This window comes from Triticum aestivum, chromosome 7D, assembly GCF_018294505.1.
Source record: "Triticum aestivum cultivar Chinese Spring chromosome 7D, IWGSC CS RefSeq v2.1, whole genome shotgun sequence".
NCBI lineage: Eukaryota > Viridiplantae > Streptophyta > Magnoliopsida > Poales > Poaceae > Triticum > Triticum aestivum.
Genome location: NC_057814.1, coordinates 504,669,808 through 504,693,129, shown reverse-complemented (window position 1 = coordinate 504,693,129; position 23,322 = coordinate 504,669,808).

The following is a 23,322-nucleotide window of genomic DNA, read 5'->3' as shown; positions in this document are numbered from 1 at the left end:
CAAGGCGTTTTCAAAAACTGTTATTGGTAATATTCGTGTAAGTGAAAAAGTGACAATATCGTTGCTCCAGTCCATTTGCAGGCTCTTTACCGAAGTCTTTAGAATATTTTTTATAGGAAAGATTGATACTGCGAAGAAGGTGTTTCCAAGAGATTTCATGTTACGCCCACGATGCGGCTATATCTCCCACGTGTCGAGGCACAACTTAGAGGCATAACCGCATTGTGGTTTTGTCGCAAGAAGGGTCATCTTCACACAATCCCATGTAATGAACAAGAATGGGATAAAGAGTTGGCTTACCATCGCCACTTCACACAATACATAAATATAATTCATACATCAACCAAAATACACACATATACCGACTACGGTCAAGATCCAAATGAAAATAAGATAACCCCAAATGCTAGATCCCCGATCGTCCCAACTGGGCTCCACTACTGATCATCAGGAAAAGACACATAGTAACGACCACGTTCCTCGTCGAACTCCCACTTGAGGTCGATCCCATCATCTGCACTAACATCGTCGGACCCTGCAACTGTTTTGGTAGAATCTCTGAGTCACGAGGACTCAGCAATCTCACACCCGCGAGATCAAGACTATTTAAACTTATCGGAAATGATGGTGTAATGAGGTGGAGCTGCAGCAGGCACTAAGCATATATGGTGACTAACATACGCGAAAGAGAGCGAGAAGAGAAGCAACGGCACGGTCGTCATCTAGTAGTGACCAAGAAGTGATCCTGAACTCCTACTTACGTCATTCATAACTCAAACCGTGTTCACTTCCCGGAGTCCGCCGAGAAGAGACCATCACGGCTACACACACAGTTGATGTATTTTAATTGGGTCAAGTGACAAGTTCTCTACAACCGGACATTAACAAATTCCCATCTGCCTCATAACCGCGGGCACGGCTTTCGAAAGATAATACCCTGCAGGGGTGTCCCAACTTAGCCCATCATAAGCTCTCACGGTCAACGAAGGATAAACCTTCTCCCGGAAAGACCCGATCAGTCTCGGAATCCCGGTTTACAAGACATTTCGACAATGGTAAAACAAGACCAGCAAAGCCGCCCGAATGTGCCGACAAATCCCGATAGGAGCTGCACATATCTCGTTCTCAGGGCACACCGGATAAGCGAAGCGTACAGGTACCAACATAACCCAAGTTGCCAAGGGACGGTCCCGCACGGTGCTCTAGTTTGGACCAGCACTCAGAGGAACACTGGCCCGGGGGTTAAAATAAAGATGACCCTCGGGCTCGCGAAAACCCGGGGGAAAAGGCTTAGGTGGCAAATGGTAAAACCAAAGTTGGGCCTTGCTGGAGGAGTTTTATTCAAGGCGAACTGTCAAGGGGGTCCCATAAATCACCCAACCGCGTAAGGAACGCAAACTCAAGGAACATAATACCGGTATGACAGAAACTAGGGCGGCAAGAGTGGAACAAAACACCAGGCATAAGGCCGAGCCTTCCACCCTTTACCAAATATATAGATGCATTAATTAAATAAGAGATATTGTGATATCCCAACATATCCATGTTCCAACATGGAACCAACTTCAACTTCACCTGCAACTAGCAACGCTATAAGAAGGGCTGAGCAAAAGCGGTAACTTAGCCAAACAACGGTTTGCTAGGAAAGGATGGTTAGAGGCTGACATGGCAATATGGGAGGCATGATATAGCAAGTGGTAGGTAGCGCAGCATGGCAATAGAACGAACAACTAGCAAAGCAAAGATAGAAGTGATTTCGAGGGGTGGTCATCTTGCCTGCAAGGTTCTCAGAGTTGTCGAAAGCTTGATCCTCGTAAGCGTACTCAACAGGTTCCTCGTTCACGAACTCGTCTCCCGGCTCTACCCAAGACAAGAACACAAGCAATGGAACCACAATCAATCACGGGAAATGCACAAGCAACATGATGCAAAACATGAATGATATGCGAGATATGATATGCGATGCATATGCGTGCTCCAGAAGAAAATGATGAACAAGGCAGTAACTTGGCAAACCAAGCATGCCACTGGAAAGATGAGATGATTTCGGTTGAAATCGATATAAAGATCACCGGAAACGGATGCACGGTTTGCAAATGGCAAGCAAAACAAGAATGACACGAATCTGCGATTAACAGCATGATAGCACTTAGAATGCAACAAGTAATAATGCTACAGCACTCCAACATAGCAACAAAGCATATGGCAGTAATATACAGGAGATGCTTGACAAAAGATGAACACTGAGCTACGGCTAGATCACAACATAACAGGTTCAAACAAGCATGGCAAAAGTGCAAAAGATATCAGGTTCACAGACTTGGTGAAAATACTGGACATGACTGAAACATCATCAGGTAGCAATGTTCAGAGCACGAAATCAACATGCTACAGAAACTTAACATGGCAAAACAAGGCATGGAAGTATTTTACTAAATGCATATGACAAAAGTTCCATAATGACCATAAGCCAAAAAGGACCAGAAGACATGATGGCAACCATGTAAACATAGCAAGTTTCGTTAACAGGTTTCAGACTTGGTAGAAAACAGAGCATGGCAGAAACAATAATATGAAGGCATCTTGGTGAGCTTGATGCACTCACCACAAGCATACCTACGGCAAGATGGCATGTTTATGAAGATATCCATGGCAAGAGCAAGTACATAGCATGTATGAAACAACTACAACAAGCTTGGCAAAATTGAATAACACGTAAACACTCTGCCAGAAATATTTTATAGCAAAAGTAGAGCAAGATTGAGTCATGTTATGGCACTCCATAATTGCAAACAAGGACAGGAATGGATCAATTACAACAATATCTACAAAATATCCTTACTGAACATCTCCAAAATATGCATGGATCACTCTGTAGCATCAAGTTTACATGGCAACAAAACAAAATAACAGCAGACAAAGACTTGGAGAAATCACCAAGTCCCTGAAATCAGAAACATTACGGAGCCTAGTTTGCATGCTTGTGCTAGTCACCACAGAGATCACAAAAATACATGGTATACACCTCTGTAAAGATGGCATGGCATACAACAAAACACATGTAGAGCTCATGCCCATAAGATGCACAGAATAAATGCAACCAAAATAACAAATCACCAAGTTCTGCTCAGTAACAGCAGATAACAGCAACTAGCACTTTTGCACCAGAGATTTGGGCATCAAGATGGACTCTAATGAACATGGTGCAATGGAACAAAATGAAGAGCATCATGAGACGAACAATTCGATATATTACACGCGCGAAACAAAGCTATATACAGAGAGTTTATGATGCGATGAACATAGCAATATACTGTGAAGATAAAAGACTTAGAGAAAAACGGGAGGAGGAAGAAAGTCAACCCTAGGGTTTCTCTGGATCGGATCTGGAGCACGGGCTCGGGCCACCGGAGTTGGAGCTGCTCATCGGAGCGGGGAGGACGGCGGAGGAGAAGGAGAGGGGGGCCCGGGGCTCGGGGACGGAGGCGCCGGGGAGGACGGCGACGAGTGGCGCCGGCGGGCACCGAGGCGGCGGCGAGGTCGCGCAGGGCGGCGGCGAGGTCGCGCAGGGCGGCGGCGAGGTCGCGCAGGGCGGCGGCCGGCGAAGGAGCGGAGGCGGCGCCGGCGCAGGATGGGACGGGTGCGGGCTCGGGGCGGAGCGCACGGGGCTTCGGGGCGGCGGAGGCAACGGGCTTCGGGGGCCGGCCACGGGCTTCCCCGGGCCGCGGTGGCGCGGCGTACGGAGGGACACGTGGCAGGCGCTGGTTGGGCGAGGGCGGCGGCGCGATTTCGTCCGGCCGGAGCGGACGCGTCCGGCCGCGGAGAGGGAGATGGTTAGAGTTTGATCTGCGAGAGGATTTCGGGAGAGGCACTTATTTATAGGTAGAGGGAGCTAGGAGGCTCCAAATGGAGTGCGGTTTTCGCCCACATGATCGTGATCGAACGACCTAGAGCATGGAGGTGAGTTTGCTGGGTTTTGGGCTGGTTTTGAGGGGGGTTTTGCTGCAACACACAAACGAACATTGCGGTTACCCGGTTAACCGTTGGAGTACGAAACGACCTCCAAATGGAACGAAACTTGACCGGTGGTCTCCCGGTGGTATACCAAAGCCACTTGGCAAGCCTCGGTCCATTCCGAGGACGTTTGACACCCGCTCACAAAAGAAAACAAGAGGGATGCGCCGGAGGAGGTCGGAGCGCCGGATTGGGGAAAATGCTCGGATGCCTGAGACGAACACGCATGCAAATGCAATGCACATGATGACATGATATGAGATGCATGACAAGAACAAAATGCAAAACGAAAGACAAAACCCGACCACAAAGGGAATATCATAACACATAGCCGAAAATGGCAAGAGTTGGAGTTACAAATATGGAAAGTTACATCCGGGGTGTTACAACACTCCACCACTACGAGAGAATCTCGTCCCGAGATCTAGGACTGAAAGAACTCCGGATATTCGGAACGGAGATGGTCCTCGCGTTCCCAGGTGGCTTCTCGGTCGGAATGGTGCGACCACTTCACTTTCAGGAATTTGATTGACTTGTTGCGAGTCTTGCGCTCAGTTTCTTCAAGAATAGCAACGGGGTGCTCATGATAAGACAGATCTTCTTGGAGGTCAATCTCTTCGAAGTTGATGGTGCGCTCAGGCGTCTTGAAGCACTTGCGAAGCTGTGACACGTGGAACACATCGTGCACGTTCGCGAAGTTGGAAGGAAGCTCAAGTTGATAGGCGAGGTCGCCTCTTTTGCCAATGATCTTGAAAGGACCCACGTATCTAGGGGCAAGCTTCCCTTTGATACCGAAGCGACGAGTGCCTTTCATTGGAGAGACGCGGAGGTAGACATGGTCTCCGATCTCGAAAGCCACATCACGGTGCTTACTATCATAGTAACTCTTCTGGCGCGATTGCGCGGCTTTGAGATTTTCACGGATGACTTTACACATTTCTTCAGCCTCTGTGATTAAGTCATTGCCAAGAAGTTGGCGTTCACCAGTCTCTGACCAATTGAGAGGAGTACGGCACTTTCTGCCATAGAGAATCTCGAATGGGGCCTTGCCCGAACTCGCTTGGAAGCTGTTGTTGTAGGAGAATTCGGCATATGGAAGACAATCTTCCCATTTCATGCCAAAGGAAATGACACAAGCCCTGAGCATATCTTCAAGAATTTGATTGACTCGCTCGACTTGGCCACTAGTTTGAGGATGGAAAGCTGTGCTGAAGCGAATGTTGGTGCCCATGGCCTTCTGGAAGGAGTCCCAGAACTTAGAGGTGAAGATGCTTCCACGATCTGAAGAAATCAATTGTGGAATGCCGTGCAAGGAGACAATCCTGGAGGTGTATAGCTCTGCCAACTGAGCTGCTGTGATAGATTCTTTGATTGGAAGGAAATGAGCCACTTTAGAAAGCTTGTCGATGACAACGAAGATAGCATCATTTCCACGCTTGGACTTGGGAAATCCAGTCACGAAGTCCATTTCGATATGATCAAACTTCCATTCTGGGATAGCAAGAGGTTGGAGGAGACCAGCTGGTCGTTGGTGTTCTGCTTTCACTCTTCGACAGACATCACATTCATTCACGAATTGAGCGATTTCTCGCTTCATTCGAGTCCACCAATACGACTGCTTGAGGTCATGGTACATCTTCGTACTTCCAGGATGAATGGAAAGAAGAGAATTGTGCGCCTCGTTCATAATGACTTTCCTTAGATCACCTTTAGGAACCACAATCCGGTCCTCGAAGAATAAAGTGTCTCTGTCATCAATGCGATAGCACTTGTATTTGGAAAGACCCTTGTCGATACCACGTTTCACCTTCTTCACCATGGTATCCAGGAGTTGTGCCTCACGAATTTGATCTTCCAAAGTAGGAGAGACTATGAGGTTGGCAAGAAAGCCTTGAGGAACAACTTGGAGATTCAGCTTGCGGAAAGCTTCACAAAGATCCGGTTGGAATGGCTTGAGAATTAAGCTGTTGCAATAAGCCTTCCTGCTTAAAGCATCTGCAATGACATTGGCTTGCCTGGAGTATATTCAATACTCGGATTGTACTCTTGAATCATTTCGACCCATCGAGTCTGCCTGAGGTTGAGGTTGGGCTGAGTGAAGATGTACTTGAGACTCTTGTGATCGGTGAATATGTCCACTTGTCTTCCCAACAAGAGATGTCTCCACGTTATTAATGCATGGACAACTGCCGCCAACTCAAGATCGTGAGTGGGGTAGTTCTTTTCATTGGGCTTCAACTGACGAGAGGTATAGGCCACAACTTTCTTCTCTTGCATTAACACAGCACCGAGACCTTGGAGAGAAGCATCACAGAAAACTTCAAATGGCTTGGATTCGTCAGGAGGAGTTAAGACAGGAGCTGTGACTAGTTTCTCTTTGAGAGTGTTGAAAGCAACGTCACACTCAGGAGACCAGACATACTTCACATGCTTCTGGAGGAGGTTGGAAAGAGGCTTTGCAATCTTAGAGAAATTCTCAACGAATCTTCGGCAATAGCTTGCAAGACCAAGAAAACTGCGGAGCTGCTTGACATTCTGAGGAGGTTCCCAATTCACAATTGCGGACACCTTCTCGGGATTAACAGCGATGCCCTTGGCAGAGATGATGTGACCAAGGTAAAGAACTTCATCAAGCCAAAACTCACATTTGGAGAACTTCGCATAGAATTGATACTCTCTGAGCTTGTCGAGCACCAATCGCAAATGTTTGGCATGATCCTTCTTATTCTTGGAGAAGACCAAGATATCATCGAGATACACCAGGACGAATTCATTGGTATAGGGGTTGAAGATGAAATTCATCATCCGAGAGAATGTTGGAGGAGCATTGACAAGGCCGAAAGACATGACAGTATATTCATAAGAACCAAAGCTTGTTCTGAATGCTGTCTTGGGAATATCTTCTTCACGAATGCGAATCTGATGATAACCCATACGAAGGTCAAGCTTGGAGAATACTTTAGCACCTTTGAGTTGCTCGAATAGCTCATTGATGTTGGGAAGTGGATACTTGTTCTTGATTGTCTTCTTGTTCAATGGACGGTAGTCGACACAAAGTCGGTCCGTGCCATCCTTCTTCTGGACAAAAAGAACACCACAACCCCATGGAGATGAACTCGGTCTGATCAAACCCAGACGCTCTTGTTCATCGAGCTGTTTCTTCAATTCCTTCAGCTCCTTGGGTCCAAGCTTGTATGGACGCTTGCAAACGGGTTCAGTGCCGGCTCAAGATCGATAACGAACTCAACTGGCCGGTGAGGAGGCATACCCGGAAGCTCTTCTGGAAAGACATCTTGGTACTCACAAACGACTGGAATCTGAGAGATGGCATTCAATTCGCCCTTCTCATTGAGAGAAAATAACCGAATGGTTTCATCACGAGCGGCATAAATGATAACATCCTCAGAAGAGTGTGTCAATTGAATTTCCCTGGCAGCACAATCAAGTTGAGCCTTGTGCTTAGAAAGCCAGTCCATCCCGAAAATTAGATCAATATCCGAGTCGCCAAGAACAACTGGAGAAGACAGAAATTTATAGTTTCCCATCTTGATGGAAACATCCGGAACTATCGAGTTGGCTCTCATTGACTTCCCCGGAGAAACAACACCCAATGGTTTATCCAGATAAGACCAAGTAAAATCATTCTTTGCAAAGAACGATCTTGACATGAAACAAAGCGATGCACCAGTATCAAATAAGAACTTTTGCAGGAATATCATTAACTGAGAGATTACCCATTATCACATCAGTAGATTCCTCCGCTTGAGCTGCATTCATCATGTTCACCTTTGCAGACTTTGGATTATGCTTGACCACTTCATTGCTGGAAGATCTGACAGGAGGAGGAGGCGGAAGGCGCCTTTGGTTGAAGCACTTGTTAGCATAGTGACCTTTCTGCTGACACTTGTTGCAAGTCACCTCTGAGAGTGGACGATGATAAGGAGCATTGGACTTTGGAGCTTGATTCTGAGACTTGTTCTGATAGCCAGAGTTGGAAGAGTGGGAAGATCCATGGCCACCTTTGTTCTTCTGCTGGTAAGGCTGACGAAACGGAGGAGGAGGAGGTAACCAGAACTTCTGTTGCTTAGCAGCCACAAGTGAGGAAGAAGAAGACTGAACTGCGTCCCTGACTCTCTTCTTAGAAGCCTCACACTTGAGCTGAGCAGCCTCTTGCTTCAGTGCCATATTATAGAATTGATCAAACTGAGTAGGCTCAACAAGAACGAGAGCTAACTGCAGATCCTCTCTAAGGCCACCTCTGAAGTGATAGATCATGCTCTTTTCATCAGGAACGTCTTGTTTAGCGAAGCGAGCAAGTTTCTGAAACTGGATGTTGAATTGATACACAGACATGTTGCCTTGCTTGAGATTGCGGAACTCCTCACGCTTGCTCTCAACAACACTTTGTGGAATGTGGTGCGCTTTGAAGTCCCGACAGAAGTCAGTCCAAGTGATCACACGACCTCCTCTGGAATCTTTGTATTGTTGATACCAATCAGCAGCTTGGTCCTTGAGCTGAAAAGAAGCGAACTTGACATAGTCCTCAGGCCTGACATTGCTACATTCAAAATGCTTGTTGATGTCCACGAGCCAATCATCGGCATCCGTGGCCTCGGCACAGTAGCTGAAAGACTTGGGCTGATTTGCGAGAAACTGGTTGAGGGTAGCGAAGTGAGGCTGATTGTTGCCTTGACCTTGATTTCCTTGATTGCCTTGCCCTTGGGTGCGTTCTTGCAAGAGTTGCAGAATCATCTGAGCATTGGCGTTGGTGGCTGCCATGATAGCTTGCCATGCCTCCGGAGGCGGAGGTGGTGGCGGAGGGTTCGCCTGACTCCCTTCATTGCGATCCGGATTCTGACGCGTTGGCGGAGCCATCCTGAAGAGGGTGACATCCGTTAGCATCTTGATAGACAAATAGACAAGTAGAATCAACGGATAGAAATTGCAACATATAGTCTTCACAATAAACATTCGAACGAGGATGAACGAATGAATTCCATAGTAAATCATCACACTTCCATTAAGTTGAGAAGCCACTTAGAAAAAGGTATGGAATCAACATTTGACTTCGAAGCAACTCGAATACCACAATTCAAAACAAAACAAAGTATTGGCTTGCAGAATAAGCCGGAACAAACATATGATAGAGATTTCGTCCGAAGTTTTCGTGGTGGGGCCCACACGGGCTCGATCGTACAGCACCATCATGTACAAGGCAGTGCACATGACATACGAAGCGTCCCCGAGTCGGCATAGCCAAGGACTCTTTAAGACACTACGAGACCACTGTAAAACCAACCGTGGAAAGGCGGACCACTAGACGTCGAACCCCAATCTCATATCATGCGTCTGTCGGAAAGATATCCTAAGAGCTACTTGAATTCCCACTTATAAACTCCCGAAACTTTCTGGTTATGCAATCTGGTGTTGGGGATACAGGGGACACAAAATATATCACCCAAACTAGCAATCCCTAGATCCAGCTGTATCCATCCGTCAACACATAACCAAGAAACCTTCGGAAATCGTGTACCTCAACCTTCGAAAAACATCCGTTATACGAGTTATGGCAATACTCCCGAACTCCCGCCCCAGTACTGGGTGGCGTCGAGGTGATCTCACCAACAACTGCATAAAAGAGATTTCGATGTCGGCGAAACTCAGGTATTCCAGAACTGCAACGATAAAATTGTGACGACAACACCTCGGAGCTCAACTCCCCGGGACACTGCCACAACCCCTAAATGTCAGGAGGCACCAAGAACAATGTTCTCGTCACAAAACCATCGGAACGATTCTAAGATACCCGCGTGATCCTAAAATTTTTTAGTGAAATTTGAGGAGAGAAGAGTCAAAACTTCTACGTCAGGAGACCTCACCAGAGCGACGAAGGGACTGAGGAGTAAAAAGAATCCTACTCTCCGATATATATAATCCTAAGACTCAAAACATTTTTGTTCTAGACTCAACAACGCCAGCGATTCGATCAAGCAGGGGGCTCCTAAGTCGGGGATGGCTCTGATTACCAACTTGTAACGCCCACGATGCGGCTATATCTCCCACGTGTCGAGGCACGACTTAGAGGCATAACCGCATTGTGGTTTTGTCGCAAGAAGGGTCATCTTCACACAATCCCATGTAATGAACAAGAATGGGATAACGAGAGTTGGCTTACAATCGCCACTTCACACAATACATAAATATAATTCATACATCATCCAAAATACACACATAGACCGACTACGGTCAAATCCAAATGAAAATAAGATAACCCCAAATGCTAGATCCCCGATCGTCCCAACTGGGCTCCACTACTGATCATCAGGAAAAGACACATAGTAACGACCACGTTCCTCATCGAACTCCCACTTGAGGTCGATCCCATCATCTGCACTGGCATCGTCGGCACCTGCAACTGTTTTGGTAGAATCTGTGAGTCACGAGGACTCAGCAATCTCACACCCGCGAGATCAAGACTATTTAAGCTTATAGGAAAGGATGGTGTAATGAGGTGGAGCTGCAGCAGGCACTAAGCATATATGGTGGCTAACATACGCAAAGAGAGCGAGAAGAGAAGCAACGGAACGGTCGTCATCTAGTAATGACCAAGAAGTGATCCTGAACTCCTACTTACGTCATTCATAACTCAAACCGTGTTCACTTCCCGGACTCCGCCGAGAAGAGACCATCACGGCTACACACACGGTTGATGTATTTTAATTAGGTCAAGTGACAAGTTCTCTACAACCGGACATTAACAAATTCCCATCTGCCTCATAACCGCGGGCACGGCTTTCGAAAGATAATACCCTGCAGGGGTGTCCCAACTTAGCCCATCATAAGCTCTCACGGTCAACGAAGGATAAACCTTCTCCCGGAAAGACCCGATCAGTCTCGGAATCCCGGTTTACAAGACATTTCGACAATGGTAAAACAAGACCAGCAAAGCCGCCCGAATGTGCCGACAAATCCCGATAGGAGCTGCACATATCTCGTTCTCAGGGCACACCGGATAAGCGAAGCGTACAGGTACCAACATAACCCAAGTTGCCAAGGGACGGTCCCGCACGGTGCTCTAGTTTGGACCAGCACTCAGAGGAACACTGGCCCGGGGGTTAAAATAAAGATGACCCTCGGGCTCGCGAAAACCCGGGGGAAAAGGCTTAGGTGGCAAATGGTAAAACCAAGGTTGGGCCTTGCTGGAGGAGTTTTATTCAAGGCGAACTGTCAAGGGGGTCCCATAAATCACCCAACCGCGTAAGGAACGCAAACTCAAGGAACATAATACCGGTATGACAGAAACTAGGGCGGCAAGAGTGGAACAAAACACCAGGCATAAGGCCGAGCCTTCCACCCTTTACCAAATATATAGATGCATTAATTAAATAAGAGATATTGTGATATCCCAACATATCCATGTTCCAACATGGAACCAACTTCAACTTCACCTGCAACTAGCAACGCTATAAGAAGGGCTGAGCAAAAGCGGTAACTTAGCCAAACAACGGTTTGCTAGGAAAGGATGGTTAGAGGCTGACATGGCAATATGGGAGGCATGATATAGCAAGTGGTAGGTAGCGCAGCATGGCAATAGAACGAACAACTAGCAAAGCAAAGATAGAAGTGATTTCGAGGGTATGGTCATCTTGCCTGCAAGGTTCTCAGAGTTGTCGAAAGCTTGATCCTCGTAAGCGTACTCAACAGGTTCCTCGTTCACGAACTCGTCTCCCGGCTCTACCCAAGACAAGAACACAAGCAACGGAACCACAATCAATCACGGGAAATGCACAAGCAACATGATGCAAACATGAATGATATGCAAGATATGATATGCGATGCATATGCGTGCTCCGGAAGAAAATGATGAACAAGGCAGTAACTTGGCAAACCAAGCATGCCACTGGAAAGATGAGATGATTTCGGTCGAAATCGATATAAAGATCACCGGAAACGGATGCACGGTTTGCAAATGGCAAGCAAAACAAGAATGACACGAATCTGCGATTAACAGCATGATAGCACTTAGAATGCAACAAGTAACAATGCTACAGCACTCCAACATAGCAACAAAGCATATGGCAGTAATCTACAGGAGATGCTTGACAAAAGATGAACACTGAGCTACGGCTAGATCACAACATAACAGGTTCAAACAAGCATGGCAAAAGTGCAAAAGATAACAGGTTCACAGACTTGGTGAAATTACTGGACATGCCTGAAACAGCATCAGGTAGCAATGTTCAGAGCACGAAATCAACATGCTACAGGAACTTAACATGGCAAAACAAGGCATGGCAGTATTCTACTAAATGCATATGACAAAAGTCCCTTACTGACCATAAGCCAAAAAGGACCAGAAGATATGATGGCAACCATGTAAACATAGCAAGTTTCGTTAACAGGTTTCAGACTTGCAGAAAACAGAGCATGGCAGAAACAATAATATGAAGGCATCTTGGTGAGCTTGATGCACTCACCACAAAGCAATGCATGACAAAACAAGCATACCTACAGCAAGATGGCATGTTTATGAAGCTATCCATGGCAAGAGCAAATACATAGCATGTATGGAACAACTACAACAAGCTTGGCAAAATTGAATAACACGTAAACAATCTGCCAGAAATATTTTATAGCATAAGTAGAGCAAGATTGAGTCATGCTATGGCACTCCATAATTGCAAACAAGGGCAGGAATGGATCAATTACAATAATATCTACAAAACATCCTTACTGAACATCTCCAAAATATGCATGGATCTCTCTGTAGCATCAAGTTTACATGGCAACAAAATAACAGCAGACAAAGACTAAGAAATCATCAAGTCCCTGAAATCAGAAACATTACGGAGCCTAGTTTGCATGCTTGTGCTAGTCACCACAGAGATCACAAAAATACATGGTATACACCTCTGTAAATATGGCATGGCATACAACAAAACACATGTAGAGCTCATGCCCATAAGATGCACAGAATAAATGCAACAAAAATAACAAATCACCAAGTTCTGCTAAGTAACAGCAGATAACAGCAACTAGCACTCTTGCACCAGAGATTTGGGCATCAAGCTGGACTCTAATGAACATGGTGCAATGGAACAAAATGAAGAGCATCATGAGACGAACAATTCGATATATCACACGCGCAAAACGGAGCTATATGTAGAGAGTTATGATGCGATGAACATAGCAATATACTGTGAAGATAAAAGACTTAGAGAAAAACGGGAGGAGGAAGAAAGTCAACCCTAGGGTTTCTCTGGATCGGATCTGGAGCACGGGCTCGGGCCGCCGGAGTTGGAGCTGCTCACCGGAGCGGGGAGGACGGCGGAGGAGAAGGAGAGGGGGGCCCGGGGCTCGGGGACGGAGGCGCCGGGGAGGACGGCGACGGGCGGTGCCGGCGGGCACCAAGGCGGCGGCGAGGTCGCGCGGGGCGCGGCCGGCGAAGGAGCGGAGGCGACGCCGGCGCAGGAGGTGACGGGCGCGGGCTCGGGCGGAGCGCACGGGCTTCGGGCGGCGGAAGCAACGGGCTTCGGGGGCCGGCCACGGGCTTCCCGGGCCGCGGTGGCGCGGCGTACGGAGGGACACGTGGCAGGCGCCGGTTGGGCGAGGGCGGCGGCGCGATTTTGTCCGGCCGGAGCGGACGTGTCCGGCCGCGGAGAGGGAGATGGTTAGGGTTTGATCTGCGAGAGGATTTCGGGAGAGGCACTTGTTTATAGGTAGAGGGAGCTAGGAGGCTCCAAATGGAGTGCGGTTTTCATCCACACGATCGTGATCGAACGACCTAGAGCATGGAGGTGAGTTTGCTGGGTTTTGGGCTGGTTTTGAGGGGGGTTTTGCTGCAACACACAAACGGACATTGCGGTTACCCGGTTAACCGTTGGAGTACCAAACGACCTCCAAATGGAACGAAACTTTACCAGTGGTCTCCCGGTGGTATACCAAAGCCACTTGACAAGCCTCGGTCCATTCCGAGGACGTTTGAAACCCGCTCACGAAAGAAAACAAGAGGGGTGCGCCGGAGAAGGTGGGAGCGCCGGATTGCAAAACGGACAATGGGGAAAATGCTCGGATGCCTGAGACGAACACACATGCAAATGCAATGCACATGATGACATGATATGAGATGCATGACAAGAACAAAATGCAAAATGAAAGACAAAACCCGACCACGAAGGGAATATCATAACACATAGCCGAAAATGGCAAGAGTTGGAGTTACAAATATGGAAAGTTACATCCGGGGTGTTACATTTCATTATAATTCTTAGTCATATGAGTTAATATATATTTTCTTCGATTTTAGATCCAAACCATTGTACCTGTAATTGTTATGAGTACGAATAAATTTTGTCGGTTTTCTTTCATATTTTCTTTAAACATTAAAACAGGAGAAAAAATACATAACTAAAATAAAAATCAATGTTCTTACATTTGAAAAGAAACATGTCATTAGATAAAGTGTTCCCCCTTTCTTAAAAATAAATATTTGATAGCTTCTTGTAAATATACTGACACATGTAAAAATAAATATTAAAAAATCTTGTAGTTTTAAAAAATGTTCGTGCAACAAAATTGTTATATAGTATAAAAAATGTTCATGTAGTTTTAAAAATTGATAATGCATTTCAAAATTGTCAAGTATTTAAATTTTTTTGTGTGTTCATAAAAAATATTAATTTTAAAATACAAAAAAATAGAAAAGGAAGAATGAAAGAAATAAAAATCAGAAGAAAAGGAAAACCGAGAAAAAAACAAAAAACTACGAAGAAACCCCACTAAACACTTAGGACACAATGGAGAAAGAAAAAATGAGGATACAACGATCGCTAATATGGGCTGATCATAGTGCGCTCATTTGTATGTGTTTGCCCATCAAAGTGTTGAATAGAGCGACAAACCAGATTTACCGGTTGATGTAGGCATGTGTCTGTGCGGCTGGGGAGGGGAGGTGGTTGCGCACGCGCATGTCTAGGTTAGGTTGGTTGTGGGCCAATTTTTGGATTGGGATGTGTGGGCAACACAATCGAGCTGATGAAAAACCGATGCTTACCAAAGTTTCTAGGTCGGATAACCAGACCGCTATAAGGATAATTCGATATCCGTTGGATAATGTATGTATGGTATACTATATTGTATCCAACAGAGATATCTAGTACCAGTTGTTAAATCTAATAGATAGTAAAAATGTGTTCCCATATTCCATTTTTTATTTGATCGCTTCGGTCAAAAATTATCCTAATCACTTTCACTCTTAGTTATCGATCTCAGGAAGCACGGGCTTGCTCTTCGTCTTCATTGTTATGGCTTCAGTGAACTGGTCGGTCTAGGTCCTTGTAGGGGCTGCCCTTAGTTGTGGATTCGCAGGTTCAAGGTTTTTTCATTAGCTTAGTACATTGGCAAATTGTATCCGGTGAGCACTAGAAGGACAAATGGGTTACTAATGAAACGGCTGATGAGATTGCGCCCGCTGTCATCGTGCATGTCAGGACCCAAACTATAAACCGTCGCACGTTTAAGGAGGGTCTGAATCTGCATCGCTGGGCATTTGACACTGTGGGTGAGCTCTCAACGGATGGTCTTGTCCAACTAACCAGACTATGGGAAATCATGGTGATGGTTCAGCTTGATCAGGAGCGAAAAGATGTTGCCCTATGCACTACAAAAAAAAGACACATCCGTGACCTTTTGGGCCGAACGAAATTTTTTCTGTCATACTTATGACACGTCTATGACGATAATTGTGACAAAACCCGGTATCATCATAGATGTGGTGGGGTCCTACTTCTATGACAAAAAATCATGACAGAAAATGGGCTTTTCGTCCTGGGCGGGCTGGAGACACAGCTGCATGACATTCTTTGGGTCGTCCATGACGGAAAAAACCATGGTAGAAGCGAGGGCGAGGAAAATATCGGGGTGTTCCCGGTTACGGTGGGTGGTCGGGGCACAGCGATGCGCGTTTCTCTCATAAACGCACGCGCGTGGGTGCGAGGCGTTGGGCTCTAACTGAACCCGAGTGAGGCGTTGGGCTCTAACTGAACCCGAGCGATTGCACTGCAGGCTACGCGTTACTGAACCCGAGCGATCGATCGATGGCTGTTAACTGAACCCGATCGAGCGATTCCTTTGCTACTGCTGCTAACTGAAGCCGATCGATGCTGCCTCTGGATGAAGAGTGAACATTGTTAGGGGGGTTTGGATGAACAGTTCTCGGTGGGGGTGGATGAACAGGACCCCGTGGTGTTGCCTCTGGATGAACAGGACCCCGATCGATCGAGCCGGTTGGGGCTGGATGAACAGGACCCCGTGGAGGGCTGGATGAACAGGACCACCCCGTGGAGGGCTGGATGAACAATAGACGGTGGAGCGCTGGATGAACAATAGCCCGTGGAGGGGTGGTTGAACAGGAGCCCGTGGAGGGGTGGTTGAACAGGAGCCCGTGGAGAGGGCTGGTTGAACAGTAGCCGGTGGAGTAGCGCGCGGTGGAGGTTGGATGAACAGGAGCCCGTGGATGAACAATCGCAGGTGGAGGCTGGAGGAGGTCGACGGTGGATGAACAGTAGCCCGTGGAGGCTGGAGGGGGTCGACGGTGGAGATGAACAGTATCCCGTGGAGTCCCGTTTTGCGGTACGCCACACCCCTCCCGATGAACAGGACCCCTGTTTCGACCGTAGCGCTCCAACACAAGTCCATTTCCTCCGTTTTGCGGTACGCCACACCCCTCCCGATCAACAGGACCCCTGTTTCGACCGTAGGAGGTCCGTTTCCTCCGATTTGCAGTACGCCAGACCCCTCCCAATGAACAGGATCCCGTTTCGAACGTGGCCGGTCGAACACAAGGCCGTTTCCTCTGTTCTGCGGTACGCCAGGCCTCGTTTCCATCGGTTGTTCCGTCCAAGCCCTCCCGATGAACACGGCGACACATTCTGTTCCGACCCAGCCGGTTGGCTCCCCATGAACACGACGACGACGCTGTTTCTCCGTTCCGACCCAGCCATGTACACGAGCCCTGGCCGTACGTACGCGCAAGTAGGCGTTCGAGACCCCGCCCGTATGTACGTACGTAGCCGTATTTACTCTCTTGCACCCTGGCCGCTGTACGTACGTGTACATGCTACGTGCGCGCCTCTACTACGACACGTGCGCGCCTCTACATCGACCAGTATGTACGTACACGTTCGCGACCAGAATGACAACGCTATGTACACTTCAACCAGGTGGGTCCTGACTGTCAGGCACTTCCTTGCGTGCGAAGATGAGCTGGTGGGTCCCAGCAGTCAGGGGGCGAATCATTTTTTTTTGCCCGGACGCACTTCCTTGCGTGCGAAGATGTAGCTGGCGGGTCCCAGCAGTCAGGGGGAAATGTTTTTTCGCGAAATACGGTGGCCCGTCCGTTTGGTCCCGCTGTCAGGTGGAGGAATAATTATTTTGCGCGTAATAAGGAGGCACTTCCTTGCTGCGGCTGTGGACCCAGCTGTCAGCCTCTCCACGTACAGTACTCTTCTGATGGAAGTCGTTCCTTGACCATGTTGACCATGCCGCGCCGAGAGCACCAGGGCAGTGGACGACGGCGAGGCCTAGGAAGGGGACGACGCGGAGCCGGGGAAGACGCGGAAGTGGAAGCCCGCGCGGAGAGGAGTACGAGGGTTCACTGGTTCGGCTGTGGTGTGAGGCTGCCGTCACCGCAGGGCCTGGCCAGCGGTGGGAATAGTAGGGGGCGGTGAGGCCTCCGCGGTAGTACAGCCGGCCACGGGAGGTAGGAGCATGCGGCATGACCGGCGCTGCTTTGGGCGGCTGGAGCAAGAAGACCAGAGGTTGAAGAAGCACTACGGCCGTTGGATGGACATCGTATGGTCACTGAAGCTAGAATCATTCATATTGACTTAAGTTGACAAAGCACTCCGTCCCCGTCAACTTAGTAGGCCCACAAGTCAGCCACCAACCAAGGTGGGTCCCAACTAGCAGGGGGAGTATTCATTTTTTTGTGCGTAATAAGGAGGCACTTCCGATGGGTCCGAGCTGATAGCGGGGGGAACTTTTTTTGCGAAATACGGTGGCAACTAGCAAAAGAATGTCAACTCCATTCTAAGAAGCGTGTGCGTATCCTCGCATCATGAAATTTTATAGCATTCTGATCATATTTTCTATATGTTTCTTACCCATCTCTCTTTTAGAAAATAAGGTTAAATGATAGAAAACTTCCTTCATTGGGATTATATTCGAGGAAAATATCTTGCGGGAATTCTCTGTGCTCCAATGCTGATGTAAGTACCTGTTGTATATCACTATATTTTTACATCAGCATGTATTTTGTTAATCATCGTGAATCCAACCTTTATCTGATCTAAAATTAGTTGTAGCAAAATGTTAAAGGCGCCAATGTTGATTTTTGTAAAGAAAACTGCCTGGTAGTTTTGCATACTGAGCTGCATGAGTGTACTATCTCATATCATGCACACTACTGAATTGTAGTGCTGCTCTGGTTGCCCATTCATTCATTGTGTCAATGTTGCTTTCGTATTACCTTACCTGGCTCATGATAGCTGTGCCATATTGTGTTAATTTGGTGTTGGCTAGTTGCCCAAACGTTCGTTGTGGCCATGTTGCTTTCCTATTATCTGACTTGGCCAATGATAGCAATGCTAGTGTCTTAATTTGGTGCAGGCTGCTAAAGATAAGAAGACAAACTCTGGAAACAGCAAGGCAACCCCATTGTTTCTTTCCAATAAATCTAGGCCAGGTAATATGCCAATAACTCATGATTAATCTGTTTGGTTCCCCTCCTAATTTATGTTATGATGCAGTGGTCGAGACACTCTCCACTATCAATAATACAAGCCTGCCAAAATCGCCATCTGAATCTGTTCAGTATCCTCTGTCTCGAATGCAACAGAAAAAATGTATGTTTGTGAACCAATTAATGACTGAAGGAATGATGGAAATGGAGGAATCAGAGGTGCAGAGTCGTGCGACACAACAACTGATCAATGTTTTCAGAGACAGTGTAGCAAAGCAGCAAGAACTTGCCCACATGCTTATGGGCGTCATCCGTGCTGAGGTTGCAGATTGTGACGTTGTAGATCGTTAGGTTCTGTTCATTTATTTGCACTGGCATCAATCTTTGATTGCCTAGTGGATGTAATTTCCTGTAATATATGCTGGATGTGCAACGTTTTTCCCTGTATGCCGTACCTTTGCTTGATCGGTTTTGGTCCTGTGCATAATTGCTCGTCGTAATGGGCTCAAATTATCTAATTTGGCCTAAAGACATGTACAAACTTTAGTGGGCCCATTAAGTTAATGGGTCGTTACCAGGCCGAAAGTTAATGGTCGGCCCTCTTAACTCCCAGGTCGTTAACAGGCTGACATTGAAGCGGGCAACAGGTGGGCCCAATTGATTTCACGGGCCGTTAACATGTCGTTACTAAGTTCGGGCTACATATGGCCCAACTATACTGTGGGCCTTTAGCAGGACGAAAGAGACAACGGGCTTGTACAGGACCATGAAGAGCATGGGCCGCTAAGAGGCTGAAAGTCAGGTCGTATTGTAAATGGCCCAACTGTGTTGTGGGCCTTTAGCAGGCCGAAAGAGAAACCGGGCTGGTATTGGACCATGAAGGGCATGGGCCGTTAAAAGGCCAAAACTCAGGTCCGACTACAAATGGCCCAACTCATTTATGGTCCGTTAACAGGCTGAAAGGCACACAGGGCCGAGAATTGGCCCAACACTTAAATGGGTCGCTAAAAGGCCAAAACTCAGGTCCGACTACAAATGGCCCAACAGATATATGGGCCGTCACCAGGCTAAAAGACACACCGGGCCGGAAATTGGACCAACACTTAAATGGGTCGCTAAAAGGCCGAAACTCAGGTCCGACTACAAATGGCCCAACTGATTTATGGGTCGTCAACAGGCTGAAAGACACACCGGGCCGGAAATTAGCCCAACATTTAAATGGGTCGCTAAAAGGTCGAAAGATGTACATCATGAAAATTGGCCCATCCACTGAATGGGCCGTTAACAGGCCGAAATCTCATCGGACCGATATTGAGCCCAAATATATAGCGGGCTGTTAACGGGCTCGAACTGACGATGGGCTACAATGGTGTCAAATCTTTAACGGGCCGTTGACGGGCCGAATTGGCACATCTCGTATGGGCCGTGAGCTTAAATGGACCTGACACAAGTAGGCCTTATATGGGCCGGCCTGCTATTTTTACTGGGCTGACCTTTTTCACCGGAATGGGCCACTGTTGGGTCGTGCCACGTGTCGACCTATCATAGGCGCCTCCTGTCCAATGAGTGGATGACATATGTCCCAACGGTGAGGCAACACGTGTTTCCTCCGGCCAATGATGATTTTACACGTGGAAAATCCCCATTGGTCTAGGCTGTTAACGGGTTATTGGATCCAAAACCGGACCCGATAGCTTAACGACGTTCCGTTATGGTGGATGCCACGTGTCGGTCACCCTTGATGAAAGCACTTCTGTGACGCGCGATTTATCGTCATGGAAGTGGACACTTCCGTGATGATAATTTTGGTAATGTCATGGAACACTTCTACGACAGCACATGTATGACTATCTTGATTCTGTCATAAATTTGTCATGGATGTACATGCATGACAGAAAACGTGACCTACTGTGACAAACACGTATCATCATGGAAGTGTATTTTTTTGTAGTGATGGGAGTGTACAATTTGGCTTCCACTTATGCAATGTTGTGGGCTAGGAGTATCACATGTGCCAATGCCAATGCCATATGGAAATGATGGGCCCCGTTATCTTGCAAGATCTTCGTGTGGTTGGCATTTCAATATTGACTATGGACCTGAGATAGGAGATTGCGTCATAGACTGTAGGATCAAATCTCGCCTTGCTTCATATGTGACCAAGAGGAGGACATTGTGGATCACATCCTCCTACAATGTGTGTACACTTGGCAGGTTTGGTTCCAATGCTTCACCTTGGCATGGACTGATATATCACTATTGCCATCGGACGAGGATTACATTGGAGATCGGTGGTGCAATGATCAAAAGTTCTGCGCAAGCTGCATTGGAAGGGATTCGACTCCTTGACCGCAATTGTCTACTGGAGTTTATGGAAGCAACACAATGGTCGAGTGTTTGGAATAGTCATGGCATTTTCATAGCCTCTGATATCACATCTCGCATTTTTGAGGATCTCGGGTTATGGACGTGCACGTGAGCTGGGTCACGGTCAGAGTGGCGGCTCTCACGTGGGACTCATTGCGAGCTATTTCGTTGGCTCCACATGACCAAATGCGTGCAACGTTCGTGGTGCGTCGCCCGCGTACAGTGGCTCTGCAGCCACCCGGCTGTTTGGAGTGTAGCCTAGACGGCCACGCTTCAGCCAATCGTGCGGACGCCCATTTAGCCGGCCATGCTCTAGCCAGCCATGTGGACGCCTGTTCAGTCGGTTGTGCCCGGGCCTTGCGGCTATTGTGTGCTCATGTACACTATTTGTTTTAGCATGTACACATGTGTGTATGGGCACGTTGTGCCATGTCAGTTTGCCGCAGGCCCTTCGCATGCTCTACGACAGTATATATGGGGGTGCCATCTTCCCTCACCTCCCACACCGATCTCTTTGCGTTGTTGTCGTGCGTCTTCTGATTTTCTCTCAGCTCGTGCTTTGTTTGTCATCCTCTGCCATTTATTCTTGTTCTTGGCCACTGGCTGGTACTACGGTCGTCGGCAAGGTGGTGATGGAGGCGATGGAGCTCCTTTCCTATGGGACCGAGGAGCACAAGCTGGAGATGCAGGCGGCAGGCATCAAGGAGTGCGAGGTGGAGGAACTGTGTGTGCCTCAAGAGGAGGAAGAGATGCGGTCGGTGGAGTACCAGCATGGGTTCTCGACCCGCCGCTACTTCGATCATGACGGTGACAGTGATGAGTTCAATTTTGGGGGCATGGGGGGCAACGCGGATGAGGTGCCATCGACGCAAGTTATCAATGTCTTGTTGAAAAGTGGCCAGGCATAGGGTGTTGCGCCGGCGGCTCTGTTTATGTCTTTGTCAATGGGGCAGTTGTTTTTAGGAAGCAACTACGACGACCAGACCTGAAATTGTAGATGGTATCCAATCTTTTGGTTTCATATTGTGTTCTTTACTTCTTTTAAGGGTTGTGTAGCATGAACAAGCTGGGCAGGCAGGCCAGAAAGTGTGCCTACCCAACTCATGGATTACAAAGCAGGCGGTTACCCCTCTCATCTTACTCTGCTCGCCGAGTACATTGTAAGAATAAGCTAAAGCAAATGTTGCACGTTCAATCCCACACCCACCAGACGATTTCGGTCGGATTAACCCTCCTCCCTTGGTAAATTCTCTGACTCATCATGACCGGCAATCCAACCACCCAAATCTAGGTAGGTATGCCAAACACGTAGCCGGCTGGCCATGTGAAGCTATGTCGGGTAACTAGGCAGGCAATATCTCTCTATAGGCAGCCCTACCCCTAGGGTTGGCCCCACTCTTTGTCTCCAAGGTACTTGCCCATAAAGGCATTGTTTTCCTTCCACTTGGTGGGTGTGGGGTGCACCACTTGGGACTACTTGGTCGATGCAATCGCTTTTGGTATGCATGGTTGTGCAGGTCACGCTTTTTATGCTTTCTCACATATGCTTCTGTTTTCGAGGTTTGTAGCCCGGGCATGCCTTGCTGATGGTTGTGTAGCCGTTGTCGGGCTGTTTTGGCGTGCATGTCCTTCTCCAGTCAGCTCCTCTGTAGTCGCTGACAAGTAGTCCCGGTGCGTTTATAATGTAAAATTGTTGTTTTCTCGGTGCTCATGTGCATTGCCAGGCTCATTCTATAGGGCATATGATGAGGATGGCCGCCCAACCGACTGGGTGCCCCGCCCCCTCCCCCCCACACACACAACCGCTTGGGCGTTCTTCATTTGGATCAAAGGGCTAGGTGGCCGGGGTGTGGCGGGTGACCTTGGAGTCGCCATTGGCGTGTTTTCAGTCGTCGCTGGCGGGAATATAGTTTCTTGGAGTCTTGATATGTTTCCAACGTATCTATAATTTATGAAGTATTCATTCCATGGTCACAACAATTTTATATAGTTTTGGTATGATTTGAATGGAACTAACCCGGACTGATGCTGTTTTCAGCAGAACTACCGTGGTGTTGTTTTTTGCGTAGAAATCAAAGTTCTCCAAATGCAACGTAACTTTTTGATGATTTTTTTGGAACAAAAGAGGCACTAGAAGCTTCATGGGAGGGCCAGAAGAGCCACGAGGGGGCCATGACCCACCAGGGCGCGCCAGACCCCTC